Here is a 22,017-nt window from a genome sequence, read left to right as displayed (position 1 = left end):
CTTTTAGTCTCTTCTACTATTGAAAGAGGCACTGCAGATTACAAATTATCTTGAGCCCAGGTAAATTAGACAGTTCTTGTGTTTTGAAGCAACATCTTGAAAACCACTATTAAATTCAACAACCAGTGTCTAAGAGAACAAATTCTTAGGCCTGAGAAAGATTGGGAGCAATAACTTCAAATATAAATCTACTATCACCTGCTGACGAGGTATAGTAAACAAAGAGCATCTCTATCTGTTCATCAGTTATTGATGACCATTTGATGCCAATTTTATGAGCAATAAACCAGAAACATGGGTTCATATGATTCTTTTATTATACTTATATTACCTCATATGTCAAAGTCCACAAAACATAATCTATTTTTTTCACTTTTATGGAAGTTATGATGAAAAATATAATGATAGATTGGAGGCAGATAGATTATTATTTTATATCTGCTCCTTCATCCTTAAAATGTGTTGTTATTCATATAGTTTGAGGATTGCTCCGGGCTTTGTTTATTTTCTTTTGAATATTTACATGACTCTCCTTCTACACAATATTCTCAAAAGAATATATCGTATCTGTTTTACTTGTCAAGAACAGCTGTTACCTCACCTGCTTTATCTATAATGAATACTTTGGATATTTTAACCCCTATGTACACTTTTCTCATCCTTCTTTTATGCAGACAACTAGGATTGACCACCATGAGAAATAGTATTAGGCTAATGACAGGTTTTATGAAGGGTTATGACTCTGTATAACAACTTCTCTGTAGCATCAGTTTTCATACTTCTTGGACAATTGCTCATTAACTATTTCATATTTTGAGTGGAACTGTGTGTTAAACAAAATATTTTATACCAAATTCAAAACTTAAAAAGCACTTAAATTATATTATTTTTCAAACAAGCCTAAAAACAAATGTAATAATAAAATGGGTTCCTTCTGTTACACCAACTCAAAGTAAAGGAGCTAATGCTGGAGATAATTAATATTTGTTGATTTATACTTTTATATCTTTGAATAGCATATTTTTAAAAACATGACTTAGAATAAGTTGCAGCTGAATCTCTGAAACTTTATTTCTTTTGTAGAATGAGAAGTGTTGGTATGTACCTCAAAGGACTAGCAACATTGGTATTCACTTGGAGCTTCTTAAAAATGAAGAATCCTTATGCTTTATACCAAACCTAATAAATCAGAATTTGAAGATGGTTCACATGCACAATAAACTTAGAAAGTCACTGAAATGGATATCTCTAGCATTGCGTAATTTTATGATTTTTAGAATTCCTAGAATGGGGAAAGTGTAGATAAAAGAATCTACTTCCAAGCTTATGCTATAGAAAGGTGGAAAACTACAGTTTTGCACCAAGTAAATATAACTGAGTTGTACCTGAAACCTTGGATTTTAGTACTTTGGTTAAAATATTGTTTGAGGCACACAACTTTGCAATAGCACTCATATTATTTTAAGGGTAAGAGAGACTTTTATGGGAGGATTTATTGATAAAGAAAAATTACTGAGAGCTTTACTTCACTGTCTTTATGGATTCGTAAGTTGTGAAGCCTAGTGAAGTCAATTAGGAAACTTAAATTTAACAAAACAGTTATCCATAGCAATTCATTATCTGTGCAAAGAACTGAAGAATTGTCACAGAGTGGTATATCTATAAACCACTTCCACTCATGAGTTAAGTTACAAGTTTCAAGGACTGTAACAGGAGGAAAAGTTTGTCTATATGTAGAGAGTAGCCACTTAAAAAGCCAATTTGACAAAATTTGCATGGCTTCCTGCTGTAGCCATTAATATCATTCACTCTAAAGTGATGTAGGGATATTGTCTAGAAAAAGCTAATAAGCCTCAGAACAGGATTCCTGAGGCTCTATCCAGAGTATTATTCTTCATACTGTGTTAGTTTCCTGTTGCCATCATAACAAATTATAACAAGCTTAGTGGCTTAAAATGAAAAAACTTTATTCTCTTACAATCAATAATCAAACAGAAGGACTAGAAATCAAAAGCACTGTAACAGAATGATATGGCTGTGTCCCCATCTTGAATTGCAGCTCCCATGATCCCCACATGTCATGGGAGGGACTAAGTGGGCGGTAATTGAATCATGGGGGCAGGTTTTTCCCATGCTGTTCTCATCACAGTGAATAAGTCTCACGAGATCTGACGGTTTATAAAGGGCAGTTCCCCTTCACACCTTCTCTTGCCTGCCACCATGTAAGACATGCCTTTCCTCCTCCTTTGCCTTCCACCATGATTGTGAGGCCTCCCCAGCCATGTGGAACTGTGAATCCATTAAACCTCTTTTTCTTTATAAATTACCCAGTCTTGGGTATTTCTTCTTAGTGGTAAGAAAATGGATTAATACACCAAAGAATACCCTTGATGAGTATGTCAGTAAGCTAGACACAACAGAAGAAAGAATCAGTAATTTTGAGCATGTCAATAGAAATTTCTCAAACTGAAATTGGAAAAGTATGAAGAAAACCAGAACATGACATTCCATCATGTAGAATACTATCAAAAGTTGTACCATATAGATAATTAGAGTACAAGAAAGAAATAAAGACAAAATGGAGAACTATTTGAAATAACAATGACAGAGGTTTTTTGTTTTTTTTTAAATTAATGGCAGACACCAAATCACATATTCAGAAAGCTCAGAGAATGCCAAGCAAACAAATACCAAAATATATACATGCTTAGGAATATATTCAAACTGCAGAAAACCAAAGACAAATGACAAAGAGAAAATCTTGAATGAAGCCAGTGATGGAGTAGGGTAGGAAGAAAATAATAATAATTACAACAGGTTTCTCATTAAAAACATCAAACACAAAAAATCTATGTAAGCAAGGAGTAGCAGAGTGAAATATTTGAAGGGCTGAAAGAAAAAATAACCAGCCTCAAAGGCTATATGGAGTGAAATTATTCTTCAGGCATGAAGAAGAAATACTTTCTCAAACAACAAAAAGTGAAAAAAACATACTGCCCACATGTGTACTTTACATAATTTATTAAAAGAAGCTTAATAAGAAAGATATAGAAACAAATATACAGATCAAAAAGTTGGTTCTATATAAAGAAAGGGGAAAAGGGTCACACCAGGAACAAATACAGTTGAAATAAAATGTTTTATTTCTCTTATTCTAAAATGATCTAAAAGATAACTGTTTGTTAAAGTAACAATTGCAAAAATATATTGGATGACATATGTGTAAATTAAATGAATAACACCAGTGTTACAGGAGAAGGGAGTAGGAAATTAAGTATATTCTGTAATAAGGTACCTGCCGTAAGCATAAAGAACAGTAGTGTCATTTGAAAGTTAACTTAGATTAGTTGCAAATGTAAATTGCAAACTAGGGCAATCACAAAACAAGAGCAAACCAAACACAAGAAAAAACTTTTGAAAGAAGTATAGTGAATATATTATGAGAGGAGAGAAAGTGGAATCATATAAAATGTTACATTAAAACCAGAGAAGACGCAAAGAATATCCAATCAAATTAGTAATCAAGTAATATATTTAACTACAAATGATCTAAATACACCAATTAAAAGAGACTGTCTGAGTGGATTTAAAAAAATAACATCCAACTATATTCTGTCTATGTGAAACTTACTTTTAATATAAAAATAGATATGTTAAAAGTAAAAACTAGGGAGAGATATACCTTGCTAACACTAATGAAAAGAAAGCTGGTATAGTTATATTGATGTCAGAGAAAGCAGACCTCAAAAAAAAAATTATGAATTACACAATGATATTGAAATTACATAATGATAAAGGAGCAAATGTTTAAAGGGGACATAATAGTTGTTAAAATGTATGTACCTTACAACACATCTTCTAAATATGGGAGGTAAAAGATGGTAGAACTTAATCCCAGCACTTTGGGAGGCTAAGGCAGGCGGATCACTTGAGGTCAGGAGTTTGAGACCAGCCTGGCCAACATGTTGAAACTCCGTCTCTACTAAAAATACAAAAAATAGCTGGGTATGGTGGTGCATGCCTGTAATCCCAGCTACTCGGGAGGCTGAGGCAGGAGAATCGCTTGAACCCATGAGGTGGAAGTTGCAGTGAGCTGAGATTGCACCACTGTGCTCCAGCCTGGGTGACAGAGTGAGACTCCATCTCAAAAAAAAAAAAAAAAGATGATAGAACTGAAAGAAGAAATAGACAAATCTACTACTATAGTTTAAAATATCAGCATTCCTTTTTTTTGGTCAAATTGAAGCATAGTAATTACAGATATTTATGGGGTACATAGCAATATTTCGATGCTTATGATGTATAATTAGCACATCATGGTAATTAGCATATCTATTATCTCAAACATAGTATTTCTCTGTGTGGGGAACATTCAATAGACTCCTTCTAGCTATTTGAAACTATTTAATATATTAGTATTAACTACAGTCTTCCTACAGTGCTAGAGAACACTAGAATTTATTTCTTCTGTCAAGTTGTAATACAGCATTCCTCTTTTAAATGTGCAGATTAGAAAGGCAGAAAATCAGCAAGGATATATTTTATGTGGCTTGATTTCGCTGGCATTTATAGAGTATTCTATTCAACAACATCAGAATATACATTCTTCTCAGGTTCACTAGACACATTCATTAACAAGCCACATTCTGGGCAAAAATACACCATCACAAATGTAAAAGAGAAAATCATGCAAGGTGAGATAAGAATGAAATCACCCTAAAAGAACTAAAACTCAGTAACAGAAAGATAGCACGAATATATGAAGATATTTGGAGATTAAAAGCACATCTTTAGCATGTAGGTTAATGAAATCTGAAGATAAATTATTTTGAACTAAATAAAAATGAAAGTAAAACTTCTCAAATATGTGGAATGTATTTAAAGTTTTACTTTGAGGAACATCTATTATATTAAATGCATATATTAGAAAAGAAAAACATCTAAAATCAATGTTCTAATCTTCTGCCTTAGGAAGCAAGGCTGAGCGGAGCATGTTATATCTAAAACAAACAGAAGAAAATAAATTTAAAAATTGGAGTCAAAAATCAATGATACTGAAAACAAGAACCAATGAAACCAAAAGTAGTTTTTTTGAAAACATCAATAAAATTGGTAAACTTCCATCTAAGCTAACCAAGAATGAAGAGAGAAGATACAAATTACTCATACCATAAATAAAAGAATTATCACTAGGGATCCCAAGGACACCAAAGGATAATTAAAAAATACAATAGAAAACTCTGCCCACAAATTAACTAACTTGGATAAAATAGACCAATCCCTTGAAAGACACAATCTACCCAAACTCATACAAGAATGAATCAATAATCTGAGTAGACTTATATTTTGCGATCTGAATAGACTTATGCTTTGGGGTGTTACTTTTCTGGCTGGAAACCTCTGTGGCCAGTGGTGCCTTAGCCCAAGTTTTGCTTGGGCCCACTGGGCTCACTCTGTCCACTCGGCTTGGCAAGCTGCACTTGGCTCATGCTACAGCCTGGATCCCATGCCTGCTAAGGGCAAATCAACCATGGAGCGGTGAGGGGTGTGTGAGCAAGTGTGGGGTCCTGCCACTGCACACAGTCAGACATGCTGGCTGCTGCCATGGGGTGGGCGACTCCAGCTCTGGCATGGGTGCCAGCTCTCTGCGAGACTGTGGCTGGACCAGGTGCACCGTAAGTAGCTTCCCCAGCTGACACTGGGGAACACAGTGGCACCTGGAAGCTTGGAAATGCTAGGAACCACAGGTCTCCAAAGAGGGAGACACAGCCCTGGCATGAGGAACTCCCAGGTCTGGGGTCCCCAAAGGGCTGCAGCTATTTTCTTTTTCTCTTCATCCACAATATGGTGAGGAAGGCCTGTTTCAGCCCTGTTTGTGTTACAGCTCTTTTGGCTTCCCCATTCGTCGGGTCCCAAGTTCTTGTCCTGCAACCAAGAAGAATGAAGTATGCAGACAAGTGGAGTGTGAGCAAGATGAAGTGGAGCTCTACTGAGTAATAGAACGGCTCAGAGGAGACCCATGGTGGGTAGCTCCTTGCACAGTCAGAGTGTCCTGATGAGTGTTCAGCTCCTAGCAGAGAGGAGCCCCTGGAGTGGGAAACTTCCCTCTACAGGCAGGGTGTTCACCTTTCAGCAGAGAGGATAGCTCCTCCGGTCCATGGGCAGCCATGAGTAGGCCCAGATAAAAGCACCACCATGGGATTAGTGGCCAGCACTTAGGCTTCAGGTCCTCCCCAGTTTGAAGGTGTGTCTTCACCAGGGGCCAGCCCTCTTCTGCCCAGGAACCTGTCTGCCTCCTGCTGCTGTTCATGGCACCCAGGCTATTCATGCCAAGGGGCACCTACAGGCCAGTGCCAGGCTGTCCTGAGCATCTCCTTGGCCTCCCTCCAATGCCTGTCTGCACCAAAAGTCTGGAGGGGGCCGAGGTCGAAGGGGGCTGGTGTATCAGCACTACCCGAAGTGTGTGCACACCTGGCCGAGTTGTGACAGTCCCCAGGCTCAGCCCCGACTTTGATCCAGGATCGCAGCAGGCACTAAGAGCATGGAGAAGCCAGGCAGTGGGAGCAGGCAGTTCCAAGGCTGTGGAGTGGAGGAAGGAGCCTTTCCCATCCTGAGAATGCAGAGATTCCTGGATCCGCAGCCACAGCACAGTGGTTGCAGCTGCACCCCCAACTAAGAAGAGGCAGGGCTCCCGCTTGTCCCTGGCTCTTGACATCTCCATGGAGTGTGTGGCCCCAGGTGCACCTCCTCACTGCCTGAGGAGGGAGCTCCAGGTCCTCACTGCCCTGGAGAGTGGACCTCTCCCTGGAGACAGTGCCCTCTCTGCCCACTCCTCCATGCCTGACCACACTGCTCTCCCTTCAGTCGGAGATTTGGCCAGCCCCATCGTGATGGCCCCTAGGGTGGCAGGCTCCAGGGGGCTCCTAGGGTTGGGCTTCAGGGACTGTCTACCTCCTCCCCACACTGTCAGCAGGTGAGAGCAGTGACAGGAGGCCAGGGTCCAGAGCAGTGGAGGCTCCAGGCCTGGAAGTGGGTCCCACCCAGTTGTGCGAGGGTGGGGCAGCAGAGTCGGCTGCCTCAGGAACACAGGGCACAGGGGACGCTAGGCAAAGAAGTCCCACCGCTGCTACTGTTGCTCTTGCAGCCACTTCCACTGCCACCGCCCATGTCCCACCCTCTTTCCTCTCCCTGCCCCCGGTCCCTGCTCCAGCTAGCATGATGGCAGTGGCTGCTCGGGACAGCCGGCCACTTTCATCGATTATATCTATTAAAGAAATCAATATTCAACACAATTCTAAAGAAGAAAATGCCACAGGGCATTTTACTAATGAATTCCACCAAACATTTAAAGAATAAAAAATACTAATACTACACAACCTTGTCCGGAAACTACAAGCAGAAGGAATACTTTCTGACGCATTCTACAAGACACACTAACAGGCTGGAAACTCTGTGTGATAATATGATATACAGATATAGATATTATTATACAGATATATGTCTCTATAATGCACCATCATGGTGAAAGATGTTAATAACAGAGGAAACTGAGTGTGTTTGGAAACTCTCTATACCATCGTCTCATTTTTTCTATAAATCTAAATATTCTAAAAATAAAATCAATTGAAATTAATTGAATTTGATACTAATACCTCTTAGGCCCCTAAGAAAGGCATTTTTTGGCATATGATTTGTCAGCCTGCCATATATACTGAGATGAGTTGACAAAAATATCCTTGTCATTAACAAAGCCATTGTAGGTGAAATTATGTGAAAGATTAAATATAGTGTCATAGTTGTTTTTAAAAGATTATATATAAACTATCAATAAAAGGGCCTTGACAATAAATTGGTAAAATTTTACCAGAAAACTATGATACTTTATGGACATAAAAATATATTCTAAATTGGTAAATAAATGCGAATGAAGGGTGGGGTTCTTCCAGGTATGGCAGGGTAGCTTGCATCCAATGCACCATCAAATGAACTAATGTACAGTGGTCCAGAGCAACCGGAAATTAGAAAGGAATTGAACCCTGGAAGAATGGAACAGTACTAGTAAAATTTATCTTTACACATATTTTTGTCTGAGGGCTTTACCCAAAATATACAGAGTAGAACAAATAGAACTAAAGCAGAAAACTGCAGTATTATTTTTCTGAAGAATCAGTAGACAGAATTTAAGGCATTTAGTTTTCTGAAAATGTTTGGCTAATCCCTGAACTATACATGCCTGAGGGCATACCAAACAGCTGAACTGCACCATCTGGAAGAACAGAAGAACTAAAGGAAATTTTAGTTCCTGCTCACCTGAGAGAAAGTATATTTCATAAGATGAATCCAGCTAAGCTAACTGCCTGCAACAACAACAACTAGAAACTCTTTAGCTCTTTCCTGAAACAAAGCAGAATTCAAAATTTCTACAACATATCATCTCAGTGTTTAGTATAAAATAAAAATTATTAAACATATGAAAAACAAGGGAATGTGACCTATAGTTCAGAAAAAAATAGTTAATAGGAACCTATTTTGATATGGCCTAGAATTATAATTAGTATAGAGATATTATAAATGTAAGTTCCAGGACTTAAGAGAAAAATGCTAATAATGAATGAAGATGTGAGAAATCTTCGCTGAATTAAATAAAAATACTAGCACTAAAAGGTCAAATATCTAAAATAAAAAATGTACTTCATTGTCTTAGCAGCAAATTAGAGATGACAGAATAATTGTTTTGTTATATCAGTTACAGATACATATAAATTATCTGGCCTTAAGAACAGAAAGAAAATGATTTTTAAAATCTGAACTTAGGGATTTACAAACAATATCTTATGCCTAATATATATGTAATTGAAGTTTCAGAAAGAAGGCTACAGAGAATAAAACAGCAAAACTGTTTGAAAAAATAATGGTCAAATATTTTCCAAATGTGGTTAATTAAGAAGTTCAATAAATCCCAAAGTGTGGGAAATTTAAAAACAGCATATATGAGCACACACATTGTCACTTTATATTTAGATCAAAACTCTAAATGTAAGGAAAAATGTTTAAAGCATCCTGAGAAAAATGAATGATACATTACTTACTAGACAACAAGATGAATAACTATGACTTTTTATCTGAAACAATGGAGTCAAGAGGACAATGGATTGAGATCTTTACAGTTCTGAAGCAAAATTGACAAGTTATAATTCTGTACCCAGAAAATTAAATTTCAAATATTTAAGCAAAATTACTATATTTACAGACAAGCAAAAGAAGAGAATGTGTTGCTGGTGGACCTGCACTATAACAAAGACAGTTCTTCTAGCTGAAGGATAATAACACCAGATGGAACCTTATAAATGGCAGAACAAATGAAGATCATTGGAAACAGTAAATATACTTTTAATTTTTGTCTGATTTACTTTAAAAAACACATCTGTTTAAAATGACATGTTATTTTCTTAGTTTAAAAATGTAAGTAGATGTATTATATATGATAAATATAGCATAGAAGATGAATTAAATTTAAGCATAATACTATATTATGTAAGGCTTCATCATATTAATCCTTAACAGACTGATAAATTAAGAGCACATATTTTAATTCCTAGAGTGACCACACAAAATAATGGAATGAGATATAGTATTGATATGGTTTGGCTGTGTCCCCACCCAAATCTTATCTTTAATTGTAACTCCCACAGTTCCCATGTGTTGTGGGAGGGAACCAATGGGAGGTCATTGAATCTTGGGGGCAGGTCTTTCCCATGCTGTTTTCATGATAGTGAATAAGCATCACAAGATCTGATGGTTTTATAAAGGGGAGTTTCCCTGCACAAGTTCTGTCTTCTCTTGTCTGCAGCCATGTGAGATGTACCTTTCCCCTTCTGCCATGATTGCGAGGCCTCCCCAGCTACGTGGAACTGTGAATCCATTAAACCTCTTTCTTTTGTAAATTGCCCAGTCACAGGTATGTCTTTATCAGCAGCATGAAAACAGACTGATACAAGCATATTGAGTCAGAGCCAGGATCTAAATAAAATTTCGTTTAAAAATAAATCAACAAAAGTACCTGAAACCTACTAAACATTATTTTAAAATTCTATACCCTAGCACTTATTAGTTGTATCTTTTCTTTCAAATAACTTATCCTTTTTGAGGAGTAGTTTTATCAAGTGTAAAAATAATCTTGAAGTTGTTGTTTAAAGGGTTATAAGATAACATTAAAAAATGCCAAATATAATCTCTGTGGTTCAATAAATAGATGGTAGTTATCTCTAATTTTCTTCTTTATCCTAAAATAACTAGTAGGTTACTTCAATACAATAGGAGCAAAAAATGTTTTTTAACAGCATCTGAATATATTAGAAAAATAATAGCAGTAATGAAAGAAGTATATGGGATTATGCATAGGTTAATGATTGATACATCAAAAGAAAGCACATAGAAGATTTTGTGAACATGTAATTTAAGTATGCTGAAAACAATAGAAAGCTAATCAAAGCGATGAGAGAGAGTTTTCTTAGCATAAATATCATGTAGAGAGGGAATAATGAAAGAAAGACAAGAGCAGTATGGAGATGCAAGAGCTGTTAATAGCACAGAAAATAGGAAACAACATCATTATCTCCAGGTGCAAGTAGGAAAATGCAAAATCTTTTCACTTTCAGTCCTTATAACAAAATGACTGACTGTGAAGAATCAGTCATAAACTTGAAATTGTAGCCTCATTACCTAGTTAATTGCTTTATTAAATATTAAATTCTACCTTGTGGGAACAAAAGTGAATTGCATGTATAAACAAAAGTAAAACTGGCTATCTTTTAAATTAGAAATTACAATTTTTGTTTCCTCTACAAATTCATGACTAAAATTATGAGATAAAGAATGATCCCTCAGCTTCTAACCCCTAAGAAATATCCTAGACTTGGAAAAAGCTGTAATATGTGTAACCAATTTATATAGTCACTTGAATTTTGATAACTAGATCCTTTGATATTAGATCCTCTTATCCTCTTATGATTTTTATAATACACATTCATATATCCACTTTAGAATGTGGTAAAACCCAAAACACCATGAAAAAATGTTGCTTTTAATGTATCAGAAAATGTTCCAGTTGTGATATTTTATTATTACTATTATAATTTGTCATTGGATTCAATAATTCAGAAACAGATGATAGCAGGGTGTTCTAGTCAGTAAATCAACTTTTTTTTATGCACATGACATGTGCTTTAAGTGTCTATTGAGGATGCTCAGAAATTAAAATAAAAATCCTGCTGAACCCAATTTCTGAGAATCACAAAAGCATATGATACAGAATTTGCTGACTTGGGAAACTTATCTTCCTTGTGGCACTCTCAGAAAGGCTGTGCTTTCTCTACCAATTCAAGGGATTTTCTAAGAGATAAAGAACAATTCTTAACAGGAATAAGAATGGAAAAACGTATGACAGAAGAAAGAGAAAGGGCAATGCATGTACAAGAAAAGAAGAAAGAAAGCCTGGGTGCCCCTTCCTTGGTGCCAGCAGGGGGTTCAAACGGTGCATGCCCTTGCCCACATCAGGGAACACTCAACTCTGCCCCACACTTAACCACCATATAAAAACCCCAAGCCATCCTGTTTTCCCTGCATTCTTAAGCTATTTTCAGACCAGCTTGAGAAATGCACCTGTGCTAGCCACATAAATCTTCCTTATCTGATTAATAAATCTTTTCATACCCTCTCGGTGTGTGTGATTTCATCAGCTTTGACATCAGAACCGAATTTTAGGTGGGAGTCCATCTTGTATCTGTAGGGTGACTACAACAGAAAGGACTTAAAGAAGATGAACAAACATAAAGAAAAAAGAAATAGTGAGAGACAGAAGGAAGTCAAAAGCTAATGCTTTTTAAATGAACTTCTTCCTCTCAACAGCAAAAGCATGGTTCCAACCATATTCCTTCCCCAAATATGAGAACTGTTCTCAGTTCTACCCATAAGAACTATCTGAGAAACATTAATAACAACATAGTAGATATCTAAGTGATAACATTATGGGATCCATCTGAGTTAGAGAAACCAAGCCAGGCCAAAAGGTAGAGAAATCTTCCCTGTAATTTGTTGCCAAGTGCTTAAGTTTTGGTGGCCTAAAGAAAACTCAATTTGTGTTCCTATAAATAAGTATCACAAATGTTAGAATAAATTGGTTGAGTTTACTATAACCACTTCAAAATAGTAGCAGCTCACTTATACATGCGATGTTTTTTTCTTTTGTTTTATTGAGATGGAGTCTTGCTTGTTGCCCAGGCTGGAGTGCAGTGGCACAATCTCAGCTCACTGCAACCTCCGCCGCCCAGGTTCAAGTGATTCTCCTGCCTCAGCCTCCTGAGTTGCTGGGATTACAGGCGTGCACCACCATGCCAGGCTAATTTTTGTATTTTTAGTACAGACGGGTTTTCACCATGTTGGCCAGGCTGGTCTCGAACTTCTGACCTCAGGTGATCCACCCACCTTGGCCTCCCAAAGTGCTGGAATTACAGGTGTGAGCCACCACACCCAGCCCCATAAAATGTTTTGAGTTATTTTCAGGTAAGCTTTTTCATAAGAAATTCTTCATTTAATTATCCCATCAGTTCGTTGGATGTATCTAACATTACAGATATTTGGGTTACACAGGATTGATACCTAAATGAGGATATGCAAAGTCGCTTATAATAGTACCTAAGTTTTGCCTTTGCAAATAAAAAATAAATCTATCTCTACAATATCTAACAGTGCTTTGCACCTTTGATATTAAATATACTGATTGAGATGGCCACTCACTATTCTCTGTAATCCGAATTCTGTTTGTCAAGTTTGATCACTGAAGGCCACTTTGACAACCCCATGGTTATTGAAACAAGTCCCTTATTAAATTTTATTTTTATTTTAGTGCACTTTTAGCTTTCACTGTAGTTCATAAGAAACATAAGAAAAAGGATGGCTCTTCAAATCAACTGTTATGAATAACTTTACATACCTGTTTTTTTCCCACTTACAACTTAGAAGGAAATGCATCATATATTCATTTATATTTCACTCATTAAACGAATCCTAAGTGAGCATCTACTATGTACCTAGCAGTGTGAGAGGTGCTAGGGATAAAAAATGAACTATAAAGTAGAATCAGTTTTTATCTCCTTACAACCTCGTGGGGTAAGAAATATTACAAAGTAAATGTATTTTTACAAACTATAAAAGTGCTATTAAAGAAATGTGAGAAAGAATATATAACAAAGACACATAACTGACTGAGCTGAGCTCTAAAGGTGGTGTGGGTATTACTAGAAAAATATTATTTCAAGTCCAGGGGAGGGTCAGGCTCTGTGTTAAGAGGGGAATAAGTTCATTGGGAGAACTGAAAGGGATCTGTGAAAGAGTCAGAATTCTAGACATCATCATAAGTTCTTGTGTGTGTATGAATATATGCATATGTGTCTGTGAGTCTCTGAGGGAGTTCATATTTAAATTTAATACTGGGTCATGATAATTATGTCATATTACATTTTCCGCATATTTACTATTCCTTTCGTCCTTATAAATTTTCAGTCTAAAATTCTCTATATGAGTTGTTGAGTTTTATAATGTCATTTTTATTCCCCTTTGGAGCTGATAGAGGAGGGAGAGAAGACAGATGGGAAAGAAAAATGATAAACCTAACATCATTCTAGCTGAAAGGAGGAACAGAAAGTAGTTATAATAAATGATCTCAGCACATGGTTAATATATATCCCATAGCTAAATTTGTCTTCTGTCTCTTATATTGTAAGATAAAATAAAACGAATTATATCGAACCATATTTTTTAGATAAAATAAACAAACTTTCTGGGCTGAATGTCTTAGTAAAAACCTTCAGATTCCTCTAATATGCTAAATTTCAGAATAGAAATACAATGTATCATTGACACAAAGCTGTAAAAGGTGCCTCAAAGAACCAAAGTTAGATCGCTATATTTCTTCCAAGGGAAAAGATCAAAATCACTTAGAAACTCAAAATTTCTTATAATTGGATAGCCTTCAGTTTGACTGGCAGTTTAACAGTATAAATAAAAGGCAAGCTTTAATTTACAGCCTCAATGACTTATTAGAAAATTAAATCATTTCCATATTTGCATAATAAAATTTATTATCTGTAATTAATTAACCTTTAGAAAATTTATTTTTAATTTCCTCCTGTCAACACATCTGAAAAATACCAAGTTAACAAGCTTTAGCATATAAGCAACTACATTAATACAGAAGTTATAGCAAGCATTAGATAGACGAAGCAGTCATGTCCTAAGTTAACTAAAGAGTTGTCATTTTATCAGATTGTTCACTTGAAAACATATGGCAAAATATTTTATATCAATGCTAAATGACAACAAAATCATAAGACACCATTTTGTATACAGTAATCAGCTGAAGTAATCGAATCAGCACTGTTTACTTGGAATTCCTTTATATTTTATAACACTATATTTCATTCCATGGCAAAATCTAAAAATGAATATTCAATTGCTTTTATTCTAATTGTTCTAACTGAACTGTAATGTGTTTATATTTTGTCATGGAACTTCAGAAGCAAGAGATTTCCAGTGACGTTTTTAAAATCTTCAACAATATAATAGAGAGAAATTTCTTGTCTCACGCCATGCTTGATGTAAGGAGTGTTAAGGGAGAATTAAAATGTGTTTTCTACCATGGAATTTGCTTCTCATGTCCTCGTGTAATAAATATATGTTTTTAACACATGTTTACATTTATAAGTATTCATATGCTGAGAGTGGACTAGCTGGATTTCCTAGGCCGACTAAGAATCCCTAAGCCTAGCTGGGATGGTGACCGCTTCCACCTTTCAACAGGGGGCTTGCAACTTAGCTCACACCCGACCAAGCAGATAGTAAAGAGAGCTCACTAAAATGCTAATTAGGCAAAAACAGGAAGTAAAGAAATAGCCAATCATCTATTGCCTGAGAGCACAGCAGGAGGGATAAGGATCAGGATATAAACCCAGGCATTCGAGCCTAAATGGCTACCCTCTTTGGGTCCCCTCCCTTTGTATGGGAGCTCTGTTTTCACTCTATTTCACTCTATTAAATCTTGAAACTGCACTCTTCTCCTCCGTGTTTGTTCTGGCCTGAGCTGAGCTTTTGCTCACCATCCACCACTGCTGTTTGCCGCCATTGCAGACCCGCCGCTGACTTCCATCCCTCCGGATCCCGCAGGGTGTCCACTGTGCTCCTGATCCAGCCAGGCGCCCATTGCTGCTCCCTAAAGGCTTGCCGTTGTTCCTGCACGGCTAAGTGCCCGGGTTCGTCCTAATCAAGCTGAACACCAGTCACTGCGTTCCACGGTTCTCTTCTGTGACCCAGGGCTTCTAATAGAGCTATAACACTCACCACATGGCCCAAGATTCCATTCCTTGGAATTCATGAGGCCAAGAACCCTAGATCAGAGAACACAAGGCTTGCCACCATCTTGGAAGTGCCACCACCATCTTGGAAGTGGCCCACCACAATTTTGGAAGTGGCCCGCCACCATCTTGGGAGCTCTGGGAGCAAAGACCGCCCCCCCCCCCCCCCCGCCCAGTAACAATACCACATATAAATGTATACATATATACACCATTTTTCAGATTGTATGACTATAGAAGTTCAAAGGTTTTTTTTTTTTTTTTTTTTTTTACAATTGTAAAAAATCTGGATGTGAGGGCAATCTGGCTGGGATGTCTGTCACCCCATGGATTTCCAGGGTTGATTCGGCTGATCTAGCTGGCTAGGCTGGTGTCCCCTTCTTCCCTCACCACTCCTTGTGTGTCCATCCCGAAGCTACGCGCTCTGTTAAAGAGGACGACCATCCCCAACAGAGGAGGACCAGTCTTTGGTCAAGGGTATGTGAGTAGGTGCACTCCCCTGCTAGAACCTCCAAACAAGCTCTCAGTTATTTAAACAAACAAACAAAAAAGCATCAAAACATTTAGCAACAGTCTCTTTGTTTATTTCTAGGATTTATCAAGTTCTGATTAAGGCTCTATCAAGTCATTACAATTCATAGAAAGAAAAGCAGTGGTAGCAGGTGGCATTGTGAATTTAAATTAGCTCCAATGTGGAGAAGGACAGCAGGGGCTCTTTTGTATCAACTTCCTGAAAGCATGACACCAGCAATATTGTATGTTTTCTAAACTAGTCAGTTCATTAGCGTTCCACCAAAAATTTTTATTCCACTTCACTGTCCTAAAAATACCAGTTTGTTCACTCATCAGACTTCTTGACATAAGAAATCTAGGGTGTTTATAGTGAAAGATGTAAAATGAAACAAATAAAAGAAACATTTTAAGCCAGTTCTAGAAGGAAGAGCCATCTTATCATACATCCTTATTTATGTGTATAAATGCACACACATACAGACCCAGGAAGGAAATATTCAAACTAACTCCACATCTTGCTCTTGTCAACAAAATTAAATATATTAACTACCTTAAATTACATCAGATAGAAACTTTATATTACTTTTTAAAAAGCCAGACCTTTGCTAGATTAGAATTTAGCTTTTTTATGTCATGCTTCAGAAAAAAAGAGACTACAAGCCTTTAAAAAATATAATTCAGTATCTACTCATCCTTTATTTCTTATCATAAGAATTGACGGCCAGGCACGGTGGCTCAAGCCTGTAATTCCAGCACTTTGGGAGGCTGAGGTGGGTGGATCATAAGGTCAAGAGATGGAGACCACCTTGGCCAAAATGGTGAAACCCCGTCTCTACTAAAAATACAAAAATTAGTCAGGTATGTTGGCGTACGCCTGTAGTCCCAGCTACTTGGGCGTCTGAGGCAGGTGAATTGCTTCAATCCAGGAGGCAGAGGTTACAGTGAGCTGAGATCATGCCACTGCACTCCAGCCCGGTGACAGAGCAAGACTCCATCTTAAATAAATAAGAATTGACCACACTACCTATATAGATGCCTGAGTCAAAAAATTGAGATTCGTCCATCACCATTCACAGCCATGTTCTTCAGATTTTACCTCCTAAATTTGTCTCAGATTCTCCCACTTGGCCCAAGTTACCACCTGTGTCCAGTCTACTAGATTACTGCAATACAATGTATAGCTCTAAAGTGGAAGCTTAATTCATCAAGAGTTGTCAGTTTTCTAGAAATATATTTTAAATATCATTTTTATTGACTGTTTAAAATATTAGAGATTTATAAACTTCATCATTAAAAAACTTATCAACTTCACCATTAAAAATGTTATAGATTATAAATGAGTGAGAGAAGTAATTAAATTGCATGTCATTTACATCAGAAGTAGACTCTTCTCAAGCCAACATTATTGGCCACTGACTTATAAAATATAGATTATAGATGGCAAAAAGGAATAATTGTTTATATAGTTTTCACTCTTTCACAGTGATCACTGTCAACTTTTATTTGTACAAGTTTGAAGCAAAAGCTATAGGAAAATGATACAAATTAATAAACTACACTTTCTATTATGAATAAACAGCATTTATCTCTGCTTTTTCCACAGATTTCTTTTTCCTAATGACTCGCTCATTTGCCAAACTGGCACTAATGCAAGAATTCTGTGATTAACTCATGTTATTGAAGACTGATTTAGACTGACTGACTGTCTGCATGCCTCCAAAATTCCTATGTTAAAACCTAATCCCCAATGTGATGGTATTTGGAGATGGGGCCTTTGGGAGATGATTAGGTCATGGGGGTAAAAAGGACTAGTAGCTTCTAAAAGAGGCTCCAAAGAGTTGCCTTGCCCTTTCCTCCATGTAAGGACACAGTGAGAAGACAGTTGTCTATAAAGCAAGCAGTGAGCCCTCACTGACACCAAACCTGCTGATATCTTGATTTATGACCTCCATAATTGTAAGAAATAAATGTTTATTGTTCAAGCCACCCAGTCTGTGGTATTTTGTTAGATCAGCCCAAATTGACTAAAACAAAGACCTAAAAATCACAGATAGAAAAAGGTATCACTAAATAGCATATGTTCCTCAATTCCCAGCTATATCCATCTCAGAGTTCCATATTCAGCCTCTCTTCCATCAGGCACCCATTCCCCATCACATATGGCACTAAGTAACCAGCTCTTCTCCAATCTCTTATCTTCTGTAGGACCAGAGACTCCTCTGCGTCTTGGCAAGAGCAAAGTAAAATTGGACATTTCTTCCTATTGAACAGTCTTCATCCAAGGATGACTCATTTACTCTTATTATGCAGAGTGATTTACCATTCCATTACCTAAACCATTCCATTCCATTTTCTTTGAAACATGGCCCAAGTGTTTTACCATCAGAAAATAAAAGGGTCTATTAAAGTGCCTTTCCACATAAAATAATTGCAATCTTTCAACCACTCTCTTTGAATTTGGAAACAACTGCAGTTATGTTTAAATAGGGTGCTTCTGTTTTTTCTCAACTTTCCCATTAATAATTTTTAAAGGCCGGAGAATGGCGTGAACCCGGGAGGCGGAGCTTGCAGTGAGCTGAGATCCGGCCACTGCACTCCAGCCTGGGTGACAGAGCGAGACTCCGTCTCAAAAAAAAAAAAAAATAATAATAATAATAATAATTTTTAAAGGCTCTGGTATTTAATTTGCTTTTGTTTATCTTTATTATAGAGTTTCTGCAAAGCAATATGGAAAGGAAATGAAATAAGCAGTTGGACAAAGTGGAAAAATTAATAGTATACATAATGTTTTAATTTTACACCTAAAAACCTTGAGAATTACCTAAAAATACATAAGAAGCCAAAAAGTTTAACCCAGCAAAAATCAAAGTTTAAGATATTTATGAAGAAAACTGTAAAATTGTATAGATATATATAAAGAAAAACTAAATAAACAGATATACAGGTCATGTTCTTGGGTTAAACAATAAAAATAAAGTCATTTCCAAGTTAATGAGTAGTTTGAATGTAAAGTAAATCAAAATCTGACTTTATAGAATTTCCTCCTGCTTTTCTTCCCTCTCTCCTTCCTTGTCTCCCTCCTTTGTTCCCTCCTTCCCTCCTTCCTTCCTTTCTTCCTTCCTTCCTTCCTCCTTCCTTTCTTCCTTCCTACCTTCCTTCCTTCCCTCTTTCCTTTCTACCTCCTTTATTTATTACATAAAATAAATATTTCATGTAGAAAACTATGTGTCACTTATTGTAGTAGATGTTAAGAATACTAGAGGCAATGATATAGATATATATTTGCACTCATTAAAAATGACCTGGTAACAAATACAGACAATTAAATAGAAATTAGGGCAAATTCAAATATATATACACACATACGTAGACACACACACATACACACACATATATATAACTATGTGTGTATATGTATAGTTAGATATATATTTATTCTTTGTCTTCAAGTAACAGTAAAAAAAAACCAAAAAGATGACTGCATTACATGGAACAATAAACTATTTTGCTGAATAAATAGACAACATATTTTTGAGACGCAAATTCTACCCAAATTTATTTATAGGTTTAGCACCATTCCTACCAAACTTCCACTAGAGATTTTCTGTAAACTTTTTTTTTTATTGTTTTTAGATTTATTTTTTCTTGTACTAACTGAATTGAGAGGAAGTCTGTAGAGAGTTCAAATAACATGGACAAATTAAAACATTTTTTTCTATCCTTTGTTCTAAATTTCTGCTTAGGTTAACTCTCATTTTTAATACATAAGAACAAATGTGCAGAACAGCCCATCTTATTATTTCTGCACACTTCATTCAAATCATATATTTGCATTTGCTTTTTCCTAAAAACTTCTGGCACACACTTAAAATAGGGATGATATGAACAATCTTTTTTTTTAATCTTTTTATTTTTTTATTATTATACTTTAAACTTAATAATTTAAAAAATCAATTTAGAAGAGGGAACAGGCAAATACAGACAAGACATGGTTACAAATGAAAGCAGTGAGGAATCATTGGCGCTATCATATGTCAAAGTGTATTCTTACGGTGCTAATGTTCTTTTTGTCCCCTTTGATGAGGTAAATACCTGGGGGAAAGCATATAACCCAGTTTATGAAGAGTTAGAGAAAGTGTTCTAGAAGTGACCTCTAAGCAGAAATGAGAGGAATGTGTAAAACGTCAACCACAAGGAATTCCCGTAGTGAATTATAGACACAGGAGCTGAAATGGGTAAAAGCCAGGAGACAGTGTGGCACACAGGAGGAAATGAAAGTCATTCAGGATGGATAAAACATAGAGCGTGAAAACACTGAGAGGCACACTGGCACCACATCTGAGGAACTCTCAAGCCACATACTGAATGCAATGCACTGAGTGTTTATGTCTCTCCAAAATTCATACATTGAAATGTTAACTCCCAATGTGGTGGTGTTTAGAGGTGGGGTTTTGAGGAGGTAGTTAGACATGACAGTAGAGCCCTCGTGAATGGGGTTAGTGCCTATGTAAGAAGAGGCCAGAGAGCTCTCTGGTTCTCTTTCTATCAAGTGAAGAAACAACAAGAAGTCAACAGCCTGCAACCCAGAAGAGAGCCCTCCACCATACACTGAATCTGCCAGTGCCTTGATCTTGTACTTCTCAGCCTCCCAAACTGTGAGAAATAAACATCTGTTGTTTATAAATGAAGGTCTGCTATGGTATTTTGTTATAACATCCCTAACTGACTAGGACTAAGTAACTAAGATACACTGGGCTTTATCTCGAGGAAGAGAGAATCATTGAATGCTCTGACGTTGAGGTAGCATCAGATTAACTCTATGTTTTGAAAAACTCTCAATTTTTATTTTTTCTTAAGGAAAGAAATTTGAATATGTTGAACTGCTAGTGGAAGGAAGACAATAGATCAGGAAAAGCTGATGACATTGAATAATTGATGAAATGAGGTCCATGGGGGTGGAATAGAGTGTCTGGAGGGTTTAAGTTTAGAAGAAGAGCTAGTGAACCTACAATACTATTAATACACTTGAATAAAATGTCAGTGTCTCTTTGATATCTGATTAAGCAAGTTTTTACCAAAACAATTGTCATATTAAAGCCATAATTTTTGCAATAGTTGAGGCTTATTTATATCCTGCTTAATAAGAATTAATCACATGTAAATCAACATGTATATAATACTTAATTTACTTGGTTGCTTAGTGAAATACCCACATTTGGAACATTAAAGATGTAATACAAAGTATAGTCACATTCATGGATAGAATCACATTTTTCTATTGTCTACTTTGTTGAAAAATTAATAACTTTAAGTACAAATAAGATGCCACATTGGATTATTTTATATTCTTAAATAGGACAAACATCTACTATCAAATTTTATCTTACTAATAATAATGAATTTATTTTTAAATGATGTGGGAATAAACATTTTATATCAAATTTATATTATGTACAATAGTTCATCAGAAGCACAGATATGTCCTTCTCATTATTGACTATGTATTTTCAAAGTAACCTGAAAGTAATTTGTGTGTTATTTGAAATAGTGTATTGTCTATGGCCATACTACCCTGAATGTGTCCAGTCTTGTCTGAAATTGGGAAATGCGGCCTGTGTACAAAAGTCAGTTGGGTCATGAATAGCCTAGCAACTTCCATTCATCAAGTTGCTATTTTGCGGGCATTGTCGCAGTGAGTTGGGAAATTATCTAGGGAATTACGCTCTATGCTATACTTGAAATATGGCAAACATCCTCAAAAGACCAGGAGTTTGTGTTAATTCATTGCCTGCATATATTGCACAGAAAACACAGTTATTGGCAGAATAACTTGCTTCTTGCTATCTGGCTTTATCTATCTGGTTTTATTCCACTCTCTTTTATCCAAGGTGGCCAGTAATCTGGAGCCAAGCATTACCTAGATTCAAGAACCCAGACCACTTAACCCAACCAATTTCTACCAGAACTACTTTCCGATTATCTCACATCTAGTCAGCCATTTTCTATCCTTTGCAATGAGGGAAACTTTGACCCTAAAGAGATCCTTAACTACATACAATACAGGTTTGACCTGACACACAGGACACAGCTGTGGTCC

This window comes from Macaca fascicularis, chromosome 3 (genome assembly GCF_037993035.2).
Source record: "Macaca fascicularis isolate 582-1 chromosome 3, T2T-MFA8v1.1".
Classification (NCBI taxonomy): domain Eukaryota; kingdom Metazoa; phylum Chordata; class Mammalia; order Primates; family Cercopithecidae; genus Macaca; species Macaca fascicularis.
The sequence above is the reverse complement of the archived record's forward strand: the minus strand, read 5'-3'. Positions refer to the sequence as shown.